This window comes from Xiphophorus couchianus, chromosome 21, assembly GCF_001444195.1.
Source record: "Xiphophorus couchianus chromosome 21, X_couchianus-1.0, whole genome shotgun sequence".
NCBI lineage: Eukaryota > Metazoa > Chordata > Actinopteri > Cyprinodontiformes > Poeciliidae > Xiphophorus > Xiphophorus couchianus.
Window position 1 is genome coordinate 4,862,068 of NC_040248.1, and position 17,888 is coordinate 4,879,955.

The window sequence follows — 17,888 nt, forward strand, 5'->3', positions numbered from 1 at the left end:
CGGTTTGTGGGAATATGACATTTACAGTACTTAAATGTGAGATTCAGCACTTCAGAAACCCATCAACACGTGCATGACGTTTTTCTTCTCACCAGATTACGGAGGTCTTGTTCTGTTTTATTGCTTTGCTCAGCTTTCACACTCATGGGTATCCAGTAGTAAGCACCTAAAGGACAAAAAAGTACATAAAGCTATAAAAATGTTCATTTAAAAGGAACAGATTGGACAAAAGTGAGTGATTCTTACTTTTGTTGGAACATAATTGACTGATGTCACAGGTAACTTGAGTTCATGAAAGACAATAAATGATAACATTTTGTTCTTTACATGAAAAACTCACCTACATTCTTATTTATGCGCTAAATATTTCCTGAATGTAGACCAACCTGCAATTGTGCTTTGTTCTGCAGGCAGCGCTGTGATTGGATGAACCCTGGTGCTTAGTGCGACCTGATTGGCTGAACGTTTGTCAGGTGTTGTGGTTCTCACCACTGCTGGAGACGTGATTTCTGAGTAACTGGTCTCTGAAATCAAATAAATCATCAGTCAAACTCTGTAACAGTGTCCTATAACGCGCAGACCAGTGGCGGTCCTGGCATATTTAGTGCCCTGGGCCCAAATGCCCCACCATGACACATCATCTAAATCAGGGGTGTCCAGACTTTTTGCCAGATGGGCCAAAATTATCGTCTCAAAATTAGTCGCAAGACAAAAAAAAAACAACTAAAATCAAGCAAATAAAGTAGATATTTATTGTAGATCCAAAACCTGAAAGGGATTTTTACAACGTTGCATTGGGGTCAATGTAGATAAAAAAAACTCAGATATTTTGTGATTAATCTCAGAAATTTTCTAGAAAATTTCCAACATTTGAAATTCATACGTTTTTTGTAGAAAATGTTTGATATGTAAAAGTTAAAGATTTTTTTTAATGGTAAATTCTGAGGTAACGCTAACACGGTTTCCTCTTTTATTTTCTTCATTTATCTTTGTCTGATATTAAAAACTGTTCAAATATTTAAGAAATCTGTAGATGAAGAACACTTTTTCATGACTGCTTCCTGTTCTTACTTCCTGTAGCAGCTAGCCTTGCAGCTATGCTAACATTAGCATAGCTAACTTTAGAAAACAAGTATATTTTTGGTTTTAGCTGTTATTTTAATTTCTGTGCTCTTCTTTCAGAATAGTTCAGCAGGCAACATGTTGGTTCCCCACAAAGAAATAACATTCTTTGTGGCTTCTGGAAATTTTCTGCGGCGCCACGTTGCTACATCCTTCTGCTACCACTTCCTGTGCTGAATAGTGAAAACTGTTGCTATTCAGTGGTCAAAGTGGGTCTTTGCTGAAAAACAATGATCATCTCTGCTGTAAATCACACAAGAAATGTTCCTTTCTGAAGATGACAAAACAAAAAATGACAAATTGGTTCTTATAACAGGAAATATTGTTCCTAAAGCGTTGTTATCCTCAGGCAGTGAATCCTATATTGCAGTTTGATAGGAAAGAAGACATAGTTCCGGTCAGGTACTTTCCCAAAGCCTTCAAGCAGATTTTCTCACGTGAATAATCCGATACCAGAACCATCCCTCATATCTTTTACATCATGTTTACAATAGCTGTAGGTCCTGCAGAGTGTAATGCTAGCTGGTTAGAGAGCCAATCACTTCACAAGTATACGCTACTTTGTATTGGTCCCACATAACATATGAATAAAATGGTCATAGTTTGGTGTGTAAGTATATTTATTTGTTACTAACATTAAAATTTTTGCCTCCTAAATGAATTTTCTTGATCTTAGGAGTCATTAGGATGATGTGCAGACATTATAAAAGTTACCACAAAACTGTCACCATGTTGAGACAGATAATCTGTAAAAAAAAAAAAAACAAATCGATCTCCTCCACCTCCTCCCTGAGCTGCTATTGCTATCTGAAGAAACAACCAATCACAGCCAAGAGGCGGGTCTTAGTGCTGCCAATCAAGCTTGTGAACACGCTGTTAAATGTGCTGATGGTAGAGAAATAACTCAGTTACGGACAAACTGTTTATCCGATGTTGTCGGTGGACATGCTAGGTAGCATTAGCATTTACGAGAGGCTCTGCTGACAGGAAGAAGCTGTACACACGGTCATGATTGTCAGCGCTAAGATCCGCCTCCTGGCTCTGATTGGTTGTTTCTAGTTATCACCGGTAGAAGGCGGATACTTTCAACAAACATGTAAATAATGCTTTTTTCATAAAATAACATAATTTTTTTAATATTGTCAATAGATATTGATAATGTAAAATGTCAATATTGTGCAAAACACTGAAAAATTGCCTAATTGATTTCCTTCACCATTTTTTCACTTACAATTTTATATTTTTGTAAAAATTCCCTCCAATGACTCTTCAAAGCAAAACTCTTACAGGTAATCTTTTTAGTCAGTTAACTTGTTGTATAAAACTAAACAGCTTGATAATGGAACCTGTGGTTAAGGTTTAAGAGTGCAGGTTAGGTAGCATGGAGTCGAATTAGTGCAGATTTTACTGCACACTCATGACTTTTTGCAGGTCAAATGAGAGATAGAGAAAATTAAAAAGGAAAAATTTTAAGTGAATGGTTAGTGTGAAGAATTGTGTGAAAGTATAAGTACGTATTGTCTAAAGGTGAGTTTTACCTGCAGGAAACACTTGACTGCTTCCAGCTCCACTGGTAATGACTGAAACAAAAGATATCGTCATTATGTCTGCTCTGCACTTAAAGACTGTTAATCACATCTATTATTTAATGTTTTCCTGTTACGTCATGAAGTCATTTCTTTAAATAAATGTAAAGTTAAATATGCATACTTAACTTTACATTGATGCAGGGATAAACACAAATGTCGTAACTCTAATTTATTCACAAATTTACACCTTTTCGCAAGAATAATCCTACCTTTAAAAGATTTTTTTACATTTTGTGATATTAGAAGCACAAACGTCAATTGGTTTTACTGGGATTGGACCATGAACTAGCTCACAATTGGAAGAATCAAGGTGAAAGATCCTTGTTTCAAATCTTAAAAGTGTGGCGTTCATCCATATCAGCGTAAATAAGGATGAATGCCACACTTTTAAGATAACATCTAATGTTTTTAGCTTTAATTAGAGAACTAATGTGCTAACACATCAACTGCTAATGTATACTTCACAAATGTAACCAATATGGAACCGAGGCGAGAAAAAAAAATGTAAACATCCTTTTACTTCCACTTCATAATTATTGTAACTATGCACTTGTTTATGTTAGTTTATCACAAACAATGTCAGATACACTGAAGTTTGTGGTCGTAACGTGACAAAATGTGAAAACATACAAGAGGCATCATTACAAAACATTTTTTTAAAAAGTCACCTGAGTCCACACCACTCGCTGTGGCATTGCTTGGATTTGTATCTCGTCTCAATCTCTTGTGGTCTACAAAACAAATAGACATGCAACATTCAACATGCTCTAAAAACATGCACTGCTAAGGACATAGAGAAGAAAATAAGTTAGTTGAGGGTTTGCATGCAGTATTTTCTCTAAAACCCCAAGGATAAAACGTAGCAGTGTAGAAAAACTTAATGGGACTTTGTTGTTGTCAGTAATCGGCTTTTGAAGAACAAATGAAACCAAAGCCTGAAAGTGATTGCAGTATTGTGTTGGGGAATAGGCAAAATAAAAGAGTGATACATTCAGTTTCAGCTGTAGGTGTTTTAAACTCCTAATTGTCAAGCTGCCTTTAGCAGCTAGCTAAGCAAAGCGCTAACACTAGCTTGTGCATCAACTGAAGCAAGAAGTTTCAGCTTTTACTTATTTTTTCCACAATCTTTACCAATAAAGAGACCCCAGACAGTTCCAGGAGTTACTTGTACTTTTACTGAAATTACTCTTTTAAGTTTCTGCTTTTCTAACCAGCTGTAACAAGCTAAAATGCTAACTATAGCATATAAAGATGAACAAACAGAGGAAACTCATGCTGGGTTAGTAAAAATGTTCTGCATAGTAACTTTAAAAAAAAGTGAGGCCCATTATGGATATTAAATTAATACAGTTTTAGTTACATCTGTTATTTTTGTCCCTTCTTTCCTCAAAATGAGCTAACTCCGAATTAGCTAGCTCTGTTTATTTACTAGCAATTCTGCTGATTGGAGAATATGCTTCACCCTCATTTTAATTGTCATGTTTAGCTACCACTTATTGTGTTAATACAAACTTTACAAAATGTTTGTTTTGTTTTTTATTTAATAATTAACAATGTGTTTGGTGTTTTTTTTTTAAATTAGCTTTGAAGTTGCTGCCTTTATATCTGGAACTAAAAACATGAGTTTAGTTATTGTAATAAATTAGATTTGATGTTAGTATAAACTGAGACTTAAATTTTGTGTTATTTGGTATGTTTTAATATTCTACCATTTTAATGAAGTATTTATTTTTTATTTTAAAATCTTAAAGTTTGAATGGGATTAGAAGAAAGACGAAGAACTTAGCTGTAGCTAAATTAAATGTTCCCTACATGAATCCCTTACTTTAAACTAAAAAAATCTATTGCATTCATGTAAAATGAGTTAATCTGAACAATATCCTGCTTTCAGTTACAAATGCAGTTCAAACATTAGCAAAAAGAATCAGTCATGCGTGTAAAAGTTAATAAATATGTCTGTTTTTCTCACCACATGGAAGAGAATGGTCCGTTTCTTTGGCGTTGGGACTGGTAACATCCCAGTAGTTTGCATCCCAGCCAATCTCAGTCCCGTCCTTGCAGGACCTGTGTTCACCCAGGTCTGCCCACATGCGGAAAAGGTACAGCTCCACCTTTCCCACGGCACCTCCTGGTGATGGGTTTCTCTGATGGCAGCCCAGCCACAGGGAACCAGACAGCGGGATGGCCTGAGCAATGACCGTCCTCTCTGCTACCATGATGTGATCAACCTGGAGCATTTAGACAGACGCTGTTGATTTCGCCAATAGCATGTTTTTATTTAGATATGCTCTACGGAAAAATAAAAAATAAAAAATCCACAAACGGGCGTATTTTCAACAAAAATTATTTGGAGTTACCCAGAAAAATCAATGCATACTGAACCACCTCTGTAGTACATAAAATATTTAGCTTATGTTTGTTTTTTTAGCTTGAATTTCTCAGAGATTACTTCCCTATTAATACTTTAGATGATGGTGGCTAATAACATGTTAAAATTAAGCATGTTAAGTTCCACAAAAGCAGTCCAAAAAACTAATTGAGCCCTTTTATTGGTGCAAATACAAATAAATCCCTGCCTAAACGTATCTTTGAGAATAAATGGACATATATTATTCACAGTCGAAAGGAGTAGTGGCAGAAAGTGAAAAGAAAACTTTTTTAACCAATTTGAATAATAAGCTGAACTTAATGCACTGCTTGATGACTAGATTCAGTTGAAACATATGTAAAATTCGACTGTAATGACAATATTTTGGAAAGTATCTTGAGATGACATGTGAATAAATAAGCTTAGCTGAACTGAATTGAAAAGGCCAGAGCACAACAACAAAAGCTTAAATGGAAGTAATGCTAAAAGGGGAATCATACTAAAATGGAAATTATGCTAAAAGAGAAGTTATGATAAACTTGCTAGCTTAACTTCTATAACTTCATAACACAACAACAAAAAGCCACAATGAAAATTATACTAAAGTGGAAATTATGCTAAACTTGCTAGCATAACTTCCATTTTGGCTTTTTGTTGTTGTGTCGTGACCTTTGCTGTAATGAATTTTGCACTTCGGTTACCCTTCTGAGCCACTGTTCATTTCATTTTTCTCAATAAGAAGAAATATAACTATTGCATAGCTTAAATTTCTTTGCCTGAATCCCCCAAAACCTTTGGAAAAAAGACAGAAACTGTTATCTTGCATAAGATTATTCACCTTTCTATCAAAATCTGTTGATATAAGCTCTAAACAAGAACATACCAGGATCTCTTTAAATTATTTGGTTAATGGAAGAACCATTTTAGGCCACTATCAAACATATTTCAGAAAACCTTTTACCAGATAAGTCCTTAAATGTTCTGATAGCTAATCGTTGCTAAATATTCAATGTTTGAATCTTCAAAGCAGTAAAATTTAAAATGACAGTCCTCCAGTTATTGACTGGTATCCCTTACATATTACTTTAAATCAAATGTGACCAGAGAAATATTTCCATGGCGCCAGGATTTATTACACCTCAAAATTATGCTCTTTTCTAAGTTTTTCCTGCCAGATCAGGTTGCCGTTGTAGCACAATAAATCCATGTTACTTTTGATTTTTGCTTTAGTGACAAATTTGTTAGTCAAATTTATCAGAGCTAAATGCTACAGTGGATTGAGCTGCAAGCACATTTTAATATTATGTAAAATTGAAAAATAAGTCACATGTCTTCCCACATATTTGTGCTCAACTTGTTAGCACCTGTAAGCTAGCAGCTAGGTTGGATGTAATAATGCAAAGGTTTAAGCTAGTTAGCCTGCCAAGCTAAAACTGTAGAGCTAATCTTGTTTTTTGACCTTTCGTGAAGTCTTACTTTTTTGCCAATTATTTTTAAACAGTTGTTTCACCAGTAGTTAGCATTTAGTTTGTTAGCAAACACTGCAAAAACACAAAATCTTTTTGCCCTAGCTTCTAGTGCAAATAACTTAGTGCACTTGAAATAAGACTAACTTAAAAATAACTTTTCAGTAAGAAATATGAGCTTGTTTTAAATCAATAATTTCTTAATATTTATGAAAATCTACTTGTTTATTATTACCAATGATTATTTCACTTTTAACAGGATATTTCTCCCATGTTGTAAATCAAATAATCTGCCAATGGAACTAGTAATTTTTCATCAATTTTAAGGAATTACTGTCTTAAAATACGCTCCTATCTGTTGCTTAGAAGTTACTTGTAAGCTAGGTTTCTCTTATTTCAAGTGTACTAAGATATTTGCACCAAATACTGGACCAGAAATACTTGGTAATATTTTGTATTTTTGCAGTGAACTTACACCTATTAGCTTAAATATACATTTATGGGTCTGATACTTATACAGTATGAAGCTCTTTATTGTTTCATTGTTGCTTTCAAATATAGTACATTGTTATTTGATAGTGGTATTGATCAATAGTACTCCAGGTGGCTGCCTTTTTACTATTTCTCACGCAAAAATATTAATATTACGAAAACAGCTTTAAAAAGCATTATGTAAAACAAAATAGTTTTTTAAATGTGAATGAAATAGTTAGTCTTAGTAGTTTATTAGTGAATATATTTAAACAAAGCCACAAGTTTTAGTGAATAATAATATGTAAAGACTGTAATGTAATCACTAGATTTGTAGGTCACTGTCTACGTAGGTTTTGTTCTACCTCAAGTATACTTGTATGTACAATCTCCTTATTTTGTTGTGTCCTTGTATTACACCGCCCATATTATGTAGCAGCAAGAGTAAACGATAGTGACAAGTGTTATTGTTGGCACGTAATTTGTCATTGTTGGTATAATTTCTTTGACAAGTTTTGCAATGAGGTAAACTTCAGCACATATTTGATATTTTCCCTCCATAATGAATTACTGTTTTATTCTAATTACAAAAGAATAAAACACAAGAGCACATAAATTTACCTCAAGCCAAAATGGGTAAAATAACAGGATTTCATTATTTTTTAAAGCATATAATCTTATTTTACTACTAGACTATTAGTTTTATACTCCTATGTGTCAAGCTAGCGTTAGCAGCTAGCTATGCTAAAACTAGCATCATCTGAAGCGAGACGTTTTAGCTTTTTACTTATTTTGTTCCTCCTTTAAGTCTCAATCTTCATCAGTAAAGAGACCATATAGTTCCAACAGTCATTGTTTTACTTTTAATGAAATGACTTTTAAGTTCCTGCTTTTTTAACAAGCTGTAGCAGGGTATGCTAGCATGCTAGCAACAGCATGTAAAGAGGGAAGAAAGGGGAGAACTCATACTAGGTGAGTAAAAATGTTATGCATGGTAGCTTTCAAAATAAAAAGTCAGGCACATTTTGAATGTTAAATAAATATCTGTTATTTTTGTCCCTCTCTTCCTCAATATTAGCTAACTACAAATTAGCTAGCAGTTTTTTACTGGTATCTCCACTGATTAAAGAATATGCTTCTGTAAAGTTTACACTAATTAGAATTGCCATGTTTAGCTACCACTTATTAACTTTGCAAAATGTCACATAAATTTGACAAATTATTGTCTTTCAGTGCAATTTTCCACTTTGCCTGTATCTTCATTTAGCAAATAATATGTTGGAACCTTTGGTGTTTGCTTTTATACACTATGGATTTGATTTTAAAAAACAAGAACCTAAACTCAGAGTCTAATCTTATTTTACTACCTCCAGGCTGAAGATATTTCTCCGTACGTCCCTCCTTAGACACACCCTGTGCCACACCATTGGGGACATCTTGAACGGAAACCGGTGCTGGACTTGGAGTAACCATCCATAAATTGCTTTGTTGTCCCCTTCGAGACCTAAATCGGGATTTAGTGTCCGGACTGAGCTGTAAGAAAAGGCCACCCATGGTCCAGGGACAACCACCCGAATATTCACACATACAGTCATCTGGGAAAGGAGTGGAACGGAGATCCCGTCCCGAAGGGCCCAATGGTCTTCACAGCCATTTAATACTGCCTTAATGTCTCCGAGGAAATATCCGTCCACTAAAAAAAGACAGAATTAATGAAAATTAAGAATTTTAATGGTTTAAAATAGACATGGTTAGTGTTAGCGATAGTATAAAGTACTAAAATAAAAGATTGGGATTAGAGTTGAGCTAATCGTAGCTACTAAAGGATTATTCAAGCTTGTAGAAATAGAAAATCCTTCGGGAATATATACATATATATATATATATATATCCTGTTGTGAGGATATGTACAGTATATATCTTTACAACACATATAATCTTCTATTTACAGTGTGCTAACTGTAAATTTCCTTCACTAGCTTTCTTAGCTAAACGGCGTACTAACATGCTTGTTTCACTTTTTCTCTGCTCTCAACCCACCTTGCAAAAACATAAATGGCATTACTTATTTGTTACTGCATAGCTACCAAACTTTCTAGCTTCTAATCACAAAAAAATGCATAAGAGCCATTTTGTGGAACATGCAAGCAATTTAATAGAGTCAGTCATAACTTGCTGGTGATAGCACTCATGCTAATGTTAGCTTGATAGATAAAATAATTATTTTAGCTAATTCTTCCAATAATATCCATGTCTACAATACTGAATGGAGTAAATCAATATTGGTCAACATGATAGTATTACTCCACATGCTACATTTTAGCTCACCTTCGCATTGATGTTAATTTTCAGCATCAAAACACCTGATTTGGGTCTGGCTGACACTACACTTTGGTATTTCAGAAATTTAAAACATTTTGGCCAGAATATTGGGGTAAAGAACTGATGCCTATCTCCAGCAGATATTGTCAACATCTAAAAACATCATCCAGACATCTGGGTCATCATCCATATGACCCAGATGTCAAAATGGGGCTTCCAAATAGACAACAACCTTAAGCAACGCTGAAGTGATTACCAAGTGGGTTATGGGCAAAAAATGTATGTTTGGCCATCACAAAGACCAGATCTCAGAGAATTTGTGGGAAGATCTGAAAAGCTGTTTGTGTGAGCGAGTTGGCCTACAAACCTAACCCAGTTCCTCCAGTTCTGTCAGGAGAAATTGGCCAAAAATCCTGCCAACTATTGTGAGAAGCTTGTGGAACGAAACCCAAAACGTTTGACCCAAGTCATACAGTTTAAAGGCAACACCACCACACACCGAGACGATTTTGGAGACGTAAATAAATAAATCACTGATACATTCCTGCTCCTAATATTGTAGCATTTAGCCAATAGACATAATTTTGGTAATTTGAACTGGACATTTTCTCTGGTTGAACTTCAGATTGTGCGTAAAAAGGTGTTTTTTCATTTTTTATTAAACTTCTGGTCATATGAGCCACAGCTAGAAAGCTGCTCTTCCTACTGAGCTCAGGTTGAAGAAGGGATTTGCCCATGGGAGCTATCTATCCAAACACCGCCACAGGGCCACTAGAAAAGTCACATGATGTCAAATTTAAAAGGAAGAGCACATATAGTATATCCAGTGTCTTTCCCCACATTTAGAACACAGTAACGCTGTATTATTTTTTTCCTAATAGGTAAATGTCCATGTCAATTCAAATTAGTAACGCTGAAAGGACAATTGTCAATTGGTGCTTTGATGAATGGACGCTGTTGTGTGTCCATGGCAACAAAAACCCTGTCAGACAATAATGAGGGATAAGTTCAGGAGTCTCTTAGGCTACGTTTACATTCGGATCTGATCTTTTGTGAAATCGGATTGTTTTAGTAAAACAATCCGTAAAACAATATTTGCGACTTGTGTGTGATCGTCAGTGTGAACTACAAGCTACCTTAAAGTGTCCTGCATAACAAAGGGCGCAATAACGTCACACACAGAGCGGGTGGCTTGGTGTTTTGCCAACCGCCATAAAAAAAGAAGAAGAAGAAGAAGAAAAAGAAGTGCTCAGTGTTTGCAGAAGTAAACGTGGATGCTGATAGTGGAGCATAGCTTATGATTTTGAAGTTGTTGTCCGACCGGAACCAGCACATTAACACCTTAATCCTCATTATTGTTGTTTTTCTTCCCGCTTGCGCGAATCAGGGCGCAGAATAGCGACGTTTGTCGAGTCTCGATGACGTTTAGGTCGGATGAATGCGGCCAGTGCCGTACAGATTCAAATCACATTTTAAAAGATCAAATACGTATCGGATTTATAACCTCTGTGATGGAAATATTACAATAAGGTCACATCTGCTAGTCATGTTATATGAAATGATTGTGAACTTTCACCAAAAGAACTATTTGGGTTACATGTAGAAGGTTGGAAGTTGTTTTCTACAGCTGCATCAGAACCAGGCTGTCTCGCCTTTGTTGTTAATTCTTTATCCTTGGTATAAAACTCATGTGTTTCTCTGCCTGGCAGCTTTTCATCCAGACCTGCTTCATTACTGACTGTCCTACAAGCTTCTCTGTATTGTGCACAATATATGAATAAACCTGATTCAGTGATTTCACCTGAACAGTGCTTGGAAATAGTATTTTTTCCACGACACCTCAAATCCAAGTTGTCTGGGTCGGAATCAAAAAAAATCCGATCCGTATTGTTCAGCCTGTCATAAAAAGATTAGATACAAGTTGAATTAAGGAGGGAAAATCCGATTTGGGTCACTTAATGCTGTACTGTGAGCATAGCCTTTGCTGTTTTATTTGCTTTAAAACACCAAGCAAGTGTTATTTTGTCAGATGCTACACAAATAAAAGTACTTTCCATAGAGCCGGAGAACTTTCTGTGGAAGAGACAGATTTGCATAATATTGTAAACGTTTCTTTATGCAAATATAAATACAATACGTTGGGCTTTCAGGTTAAACTTTTTTCCCAGGTGTTTATTGTTTGTACATAAACTTCTGCTCACCTGTGGGTGGAGCGGCTGCTGCCAGGAAAAAAAAGATGACTTGATGGAAACAAAGCCGCCGTCTCCATGTTGCTTCAAAGAAAAGGCCAAACATCCTCCTGGGAACACAACAACATAATACTTCCATCTTTTTACATTTCTTCCCTCCTTTAGCTCTCAGTTATGTAATCAAATTCAAATCAATGGTCACATTTATTTTTTTTTTGCATAGCTGAAACCGTTTGCTCAGCAGCTTCCTCTTTTTAAGCTCTTCCTCCATCGTATTCAGTGTTTCTGTAAATGGCCGACGCTGTGGGAAGCCTTTTTCACAGCTTGAAAGATGAAACAATTGAATATTATCCGCGCTTTTGTGTGAATGAGGGACTTGACTTGAGGGCAGGGAAGGGGAGGACACCGGGGAGTTGGGTTACACCCCATGATATTCACACCTTTCAAAGACGACTTATTGTTTCCAGTACAGTTAGGCTGCTGTGCATCTCAGTTCACACTTTTATGCAATGCTTTTATATGAATTCTAGGTGTTCAAAATATTAAACTATGTTTGTTCTAATGTGAAAATGAGATATGGCAGGTTTAAGTGGCTCGACAAAGCAATTACACTCCTTTATTATTACATTTCTATTTATTTATTTTCTAAGAAAAGGCCGTGGTTGTTTGTTTCTTGGACGCAATTTCAACTTGATTGTTTATTTCTAGTAAAAATATAAACAAAACAAAAACTAAATATTTCGTACGGCTTAGCTGAAAACTGAAATTATCTAAATCTGATCCTATAAGTTCAAAAAGTGATTTAAAAAAAAGTATCTTAGAAAACTTCCCGTCATCATATTGGATATTTGACAAGCATAAAACATTTCTGTCTTTGTGTTGTTAATTTAATAAATATACATGAATATTTAAAAGTTACCAAAGTAATACTAACAATTCAAAATACAAAAAAATTAATTGCAGATTTTGGGATATTTTTACTGCACGAAGAAAAACTAAATTGATAGAAGTTATAATTTACATAAATTTAAATTACATTAAAACCAAAAATTATTTATGTCGATTTTAAGTAATGAACCAAGAAAAACTCTTACATTGTTGCTAATTAATAGGATTAATTGTTTTTCACATTATTTTACAAATAAAAATCTAAATTGCATACTTTTGATTATTTAGCTGACCTCCCAGCAATAAAAAAGGGAATATCAAACAATTTTATTTTATGAAACTTGTATTATTGTCCTTTCTTTTCATAATCGAAAACTACTTTGTACTTGTATATTACCCAAATCCAAATTAAATAACATTAGAGTGGTATTTTTGCAAGTCGTTGGAAGTAAAAGATTAGATTTTTATGCTGGAGTAAAAGCACTTTAAGATATAAACTATTTTGATCATATTTCTCCACACCCAGAGCAAACAGAACATGCTAATCTGACAATAAGCATGCTAACACAGCTATTTGTTGTGATTTAAAAACAAGAGATGTCTAAGAAAACAACTTGTCAACTCTTTAGAAGTTTTTAGAAGAATTTAAAACATTTGCCAAGTCAAAATAATTATCATATTCTCTATAAACACATATAAAGAACCAAATTTATAATGAGTGTCTGGTGATAAATTATTTCTGTGACTCTGATATACTTGAACTTAAGGGTTTTTTGACGATTATATTAAAACAGAAACTGGGACCTTACCATTGCATTGGAACATGAAGAGCATTTTAGGGAACAAATCTTTAAAATGTTTATTTTCTGTTACATGTACGTCTGTTTTTGTGTAGCACAGAACACAGTTGCCTGTTATGCAATTAAACATTTTCAGTCTTATAAAATCAATTAAATTCTGGGAATTAAACTTTGCAACATTGTGAGTGAATTTTCACCAGTGCAGACAGAGCACCTGCACAGAATAATGTGACATAAAGTAACTTTACAGTAACTTTGCATTAAAAATGTCGTTATTAACAAATAATTAAAAGTTGACTCTTTTATTGGACTTTTAATGCAACTTCTAGTTCAACTTAGCATTAAAAGTGTCATTATTTACAAAATAAGGCAAAATTTACACTTTTAATGGACTTTTATTTAAAGTTTTTAATGGAGCTTTGCATTAAAAATGTCGTTATTTAATGAATGACAGTTCATGACAACAGTTGTAAACATTTTTGTCGCCTCATTCATGTTCATAACAGTGTTATGTCAGTCTTAACCCTTCAAATAAAGTGTTACCAAATACTTTATATCTGCTTCTATCGATTTAGTGAATTTTCATAAGTGCAGACAGAGCACCTGCATAGAATAATATGACATAAAGTAACTTTATTATTGCAAAATTAGAGTAAAATACTTTAAATCTGTTTCCATAGATTTACTTTAGATATCTATATTCTGAATGTATGTTTATTCAGGACTCAGTACTAAATGAGCTTCTTGTTTGGGGCAAAAAGGCATTAGGAAAAAAGAATTATTTAAATCGTGCAACTCGTCTAGAATCTCATTTGGACCAATTTTCCCACCCACTGTAGGTTCTACCTCACTATGATACAGTTCATAAAGTACAAATAGGGAATTAATTACCTTTCATTTTAGTTCACAGTTATCAAAGTCCAAAGTCAAACTTAAAGTTATTTTTATGGCTAAACACCAATAAGTCCAGATTATTTAGCCTCCTGCCATCATGAGGCCAGCGGCAGTGATTTACATTCTGCCTTGTTGCAGATGGAAAGATATGTCACATTTTAGAAGATTTTTACAATTCTGACCACTAAATCTTGACATTTCTTAACATTTTGAAGTGTTAAAATGCTAATCTATAAATATACGCAAAAAAATATTCAGGATAAAGCTTGTTGACTGGATCTTAGAGACTTGAAGGATATTTTTGGTTTTGTAACGCCATCCTGTATTGTGTTTAAATTAAATCTTCAGATAGCAGATAAATGTTATTCTCTTTTGATCAAAATCCTCCTGCATACGCAGACATTTATTTTCTTTATGCTTTAATGTCACAGCTAAATGTTTCAGATCATTAGAAAAATATTTAAGATAACCTGCCCTGAAAAACATAGTTTATCAAGTATTTTTGTCTATTGTCTAGTGCAAAGACAAAACTAACTTATAAGTAACTTTTCATCAAGATATATGAGCTTGATTTAAGCCAATAATTCATTATTTATGAAAAAGTATTAGTTTTACTGGCAGATTATTTCACTTCTAAAATGGGAGAAATGTATTTTTTTAAGTATTAGTATACTTGTATTTTTCTTATTATTATTAAGGAATTATTTACTTAAAATAAGCTCCTATATCTTGCTAAAAATGACTTGTAAGTTAGTTTTGTCTTATTTCAAGTGTACAAATAAACTAGACTAAAAATACTTGGTAAGATTTTATGTTTTTGCAGTGTAAAGCTTTGAGATTAATTTTTGTTGACAAGATAAAATAATTTGTTCCTTTTCTACTTGCCCCTAAATTCCTCACCTAAAAGTTTTGAAGTTTTAAATATTTCTTACCTGATGGTGTTTGTGTGGTTCTCTATGAGTTAACCTTTGAACCCTTCAGAGGAGGACTTGATATCTTCTCTCCGGTTCGCACACGTCTCTCCATCTTCCCCGTCTTCATCCGTCTGCCATGAATCCAAGTTTCACAAGCTCCACGTTTCTCCTTCCAGGATCCACCTGCGTCTGAGCGGCGATGTTGAAGTGGTTCAGCAGGCGGGAGCGCTCGTTTGTGAGCGAGGTGCGTTCAGGAAATCAGAAATCCTGAAATGCAAAATTCGCCTGCAGGCCACTGGAGGGGAAATAATGAAACACACCCACAGAGGGAGGAGGAAGAGAGAGAACAAGGACATGTTCATCTATCTGTCTATCTATCTGTCTGTCTATCCTGCAAAAAGTAAATATTGTCTAGTTTTTCTTCTTTATAGAGCAAATATCTTAGTACAGTTGAAATATAAGGCAAAACTAACAAGATAGATAACCTTACTTTAAGTAAATAATTCCTTAATATTGATGAAAAAGTCTTAGTTCCACTGGTAGATTATTTCATGTGCAACAAGATATGTTTCCCATATTAAAAGTGAAATAATCTGCCAGTAAAATTTAAACTTTTTATTGATATAAGGAATTATGTACTTAAAACAAGTTGCTGTATCTTGCTTAAAAGTTACTTGTAATATAGTTTTGTCTACTAGAAAGTAGACAAAAAAATACTTTGTAAGATTTTGTATTTCTAATTATGCACCTCTTCAGCAAAAATACAAAATCCTACTACGGTAAATATTTTAGTCCAGTTTCTAGTGCAAATATGTTATTATACTTGAAATATTAGACAAAACTAACTAACAAGTTATTTTTTAGCAAAATATAGTAGGTTGGTGAAAATATATTGATGAAAAATTACTTGTAAATTAAATTTATTACAAGAAATGTTTTCTTATATTAAAAGTCAAATAATTTGCCAGTAAAACCAGAACCTTTTCATCTATTTTAAGGAATTATTGAGTTAAAACAAGCTCCTACATATTGCTGAAAAGTATTTTTTTTTCCTTATTTTTAGTGTACTAAAACATTTGCAGTAGAAACTAAACAAAAATACTTGTTAAGATTTTCTATTTTTCTTTCTTTCTGCTGTATGGCTGGAAGGTAACAGCTGGCGGTACAGGATGTAGGGTCAGGCCCTTCCTTCACAGAGTGTTAGCCTTTCGGCGTTGTCTCAAAGTGTGTGTGTGTGTGTGTGTGTGTGTGTGTGTGTGTGTGTGTTCATTATGTGTGTGTGGAGATGTTTGTATGAGCTACAGAATCAATTGGAAAGAAAAAAAAGGCAGAAAAATTCCCCATGTTGCCAAGTATGAAATTAGGGAATTGAAGTTGAGGAACCGGTCAAACCAACGTCTCCTTGGCAGGAATCGGACATGAAGTGAATCAAACATCCAGCAGCAAAGTGAAGAGCTTTTAAAAGGTAAAACATTTTAAAAATCACGCTGCACCCTTGCTTGCCTGAGGCGTGCGTGTTTGCGAAACCACGAGGGTTCATGCTGTTCTGGACTTTGTCCACAAGAGGGCAGTGTTGGAAGCGGTATTTTTTCCCGCTGGATATCAAGCGTCAGGCTTTGTTTTTGTTTTTGTTTTTTTTATGGGGGGGGAAACGAGGCTGTATCGGATCAGTGGAGCGCAGCTGAACTGCAGAGTTGCTGCTCCACATTCAGTGACTCAGCACTTTAATGAGACTGACCCTGTTTCAGTTCAACATTCATAAATATTTCCATCCCTACAGGTTTTTCTTGTGACGCCTTAAAACAGCGGTGTTACACTGTTTTGTTTTGGGCCAAATCAAGATCATAAAAGCTCTTAAAGGGCAGGTTGTGTCAGAATGTATTGATAAAACCTGCTCACAAACTGTTAAAATGTCAATGAATTCTTAAAATTAAATAATATTATTGAACATCTTTTTATTTGCAATAAAAATCAAAGTGTTTGTGGTACTAACTTGGAAACATTTACGATATTTGTGCTTATTTATGATGGTAAATGCAATTGTTATTATTCTCTGTATAGATCATGGACTATAATCTGACATGAATTAAAGCAAAAGCAGCTGCAGAAAGTTTTTGACCATTTTTGAGAAAAATCAGCAATAAACTCCAAATGATTAGCGTAAAAAAGTGTGGGGATTTGTTGATTTTATGTGAATTTTCACGATACTCCTCAAGAAACTGGAGGAATTTGGCAGTAAACAGATAAAAACTGCATTGATAGCATAATATTTAAGCACTCTTAGTGTTTAGTCTAGAATCTAGAGGGCCACATAAAAATCTTCGGCGGGCCGGTTTTGGCTCACGGGCCTTAAGTTTGACACATGTGGCTTAAAGCTTCAGTGTTACGTTTTAATATCAAAGAAACAAAACCACAGCAATAAATATAAAATTAGGATATTCAGTGATGATTTCTTAAAGCTGCAGTATGTAACTTATTGAAAAAAATGTTTTTTTTGCTTTTTTGTTAAAATTGTCACAATTTGAGACAGATAATTTGTGGGGAAAGAAATCAACGTCCTTCTCTCTGAGTTGCTGTCTGAAGAAATGCACCACAAACAACCAATCAGAGCCAATCTTCATACACTTTAAATAAAGACAAACTAACTTTAAAGTAGCCCTACAGCAAGATATAGAGACTTGTTTTAAATATTTTATTAATATGTGATGAAAAGGTGCTACTTCTATTGGCAGATTATTTAACTTATAAAATGGGGAAAACATCTTGTTATAAATTTAAAAACAAGTAGTTTTTCATCAATATTAAGAAATTATTTATTTAAAACAAGCCTCTACTCACCTTTACAGGAAACCTGTTGATCCGCCG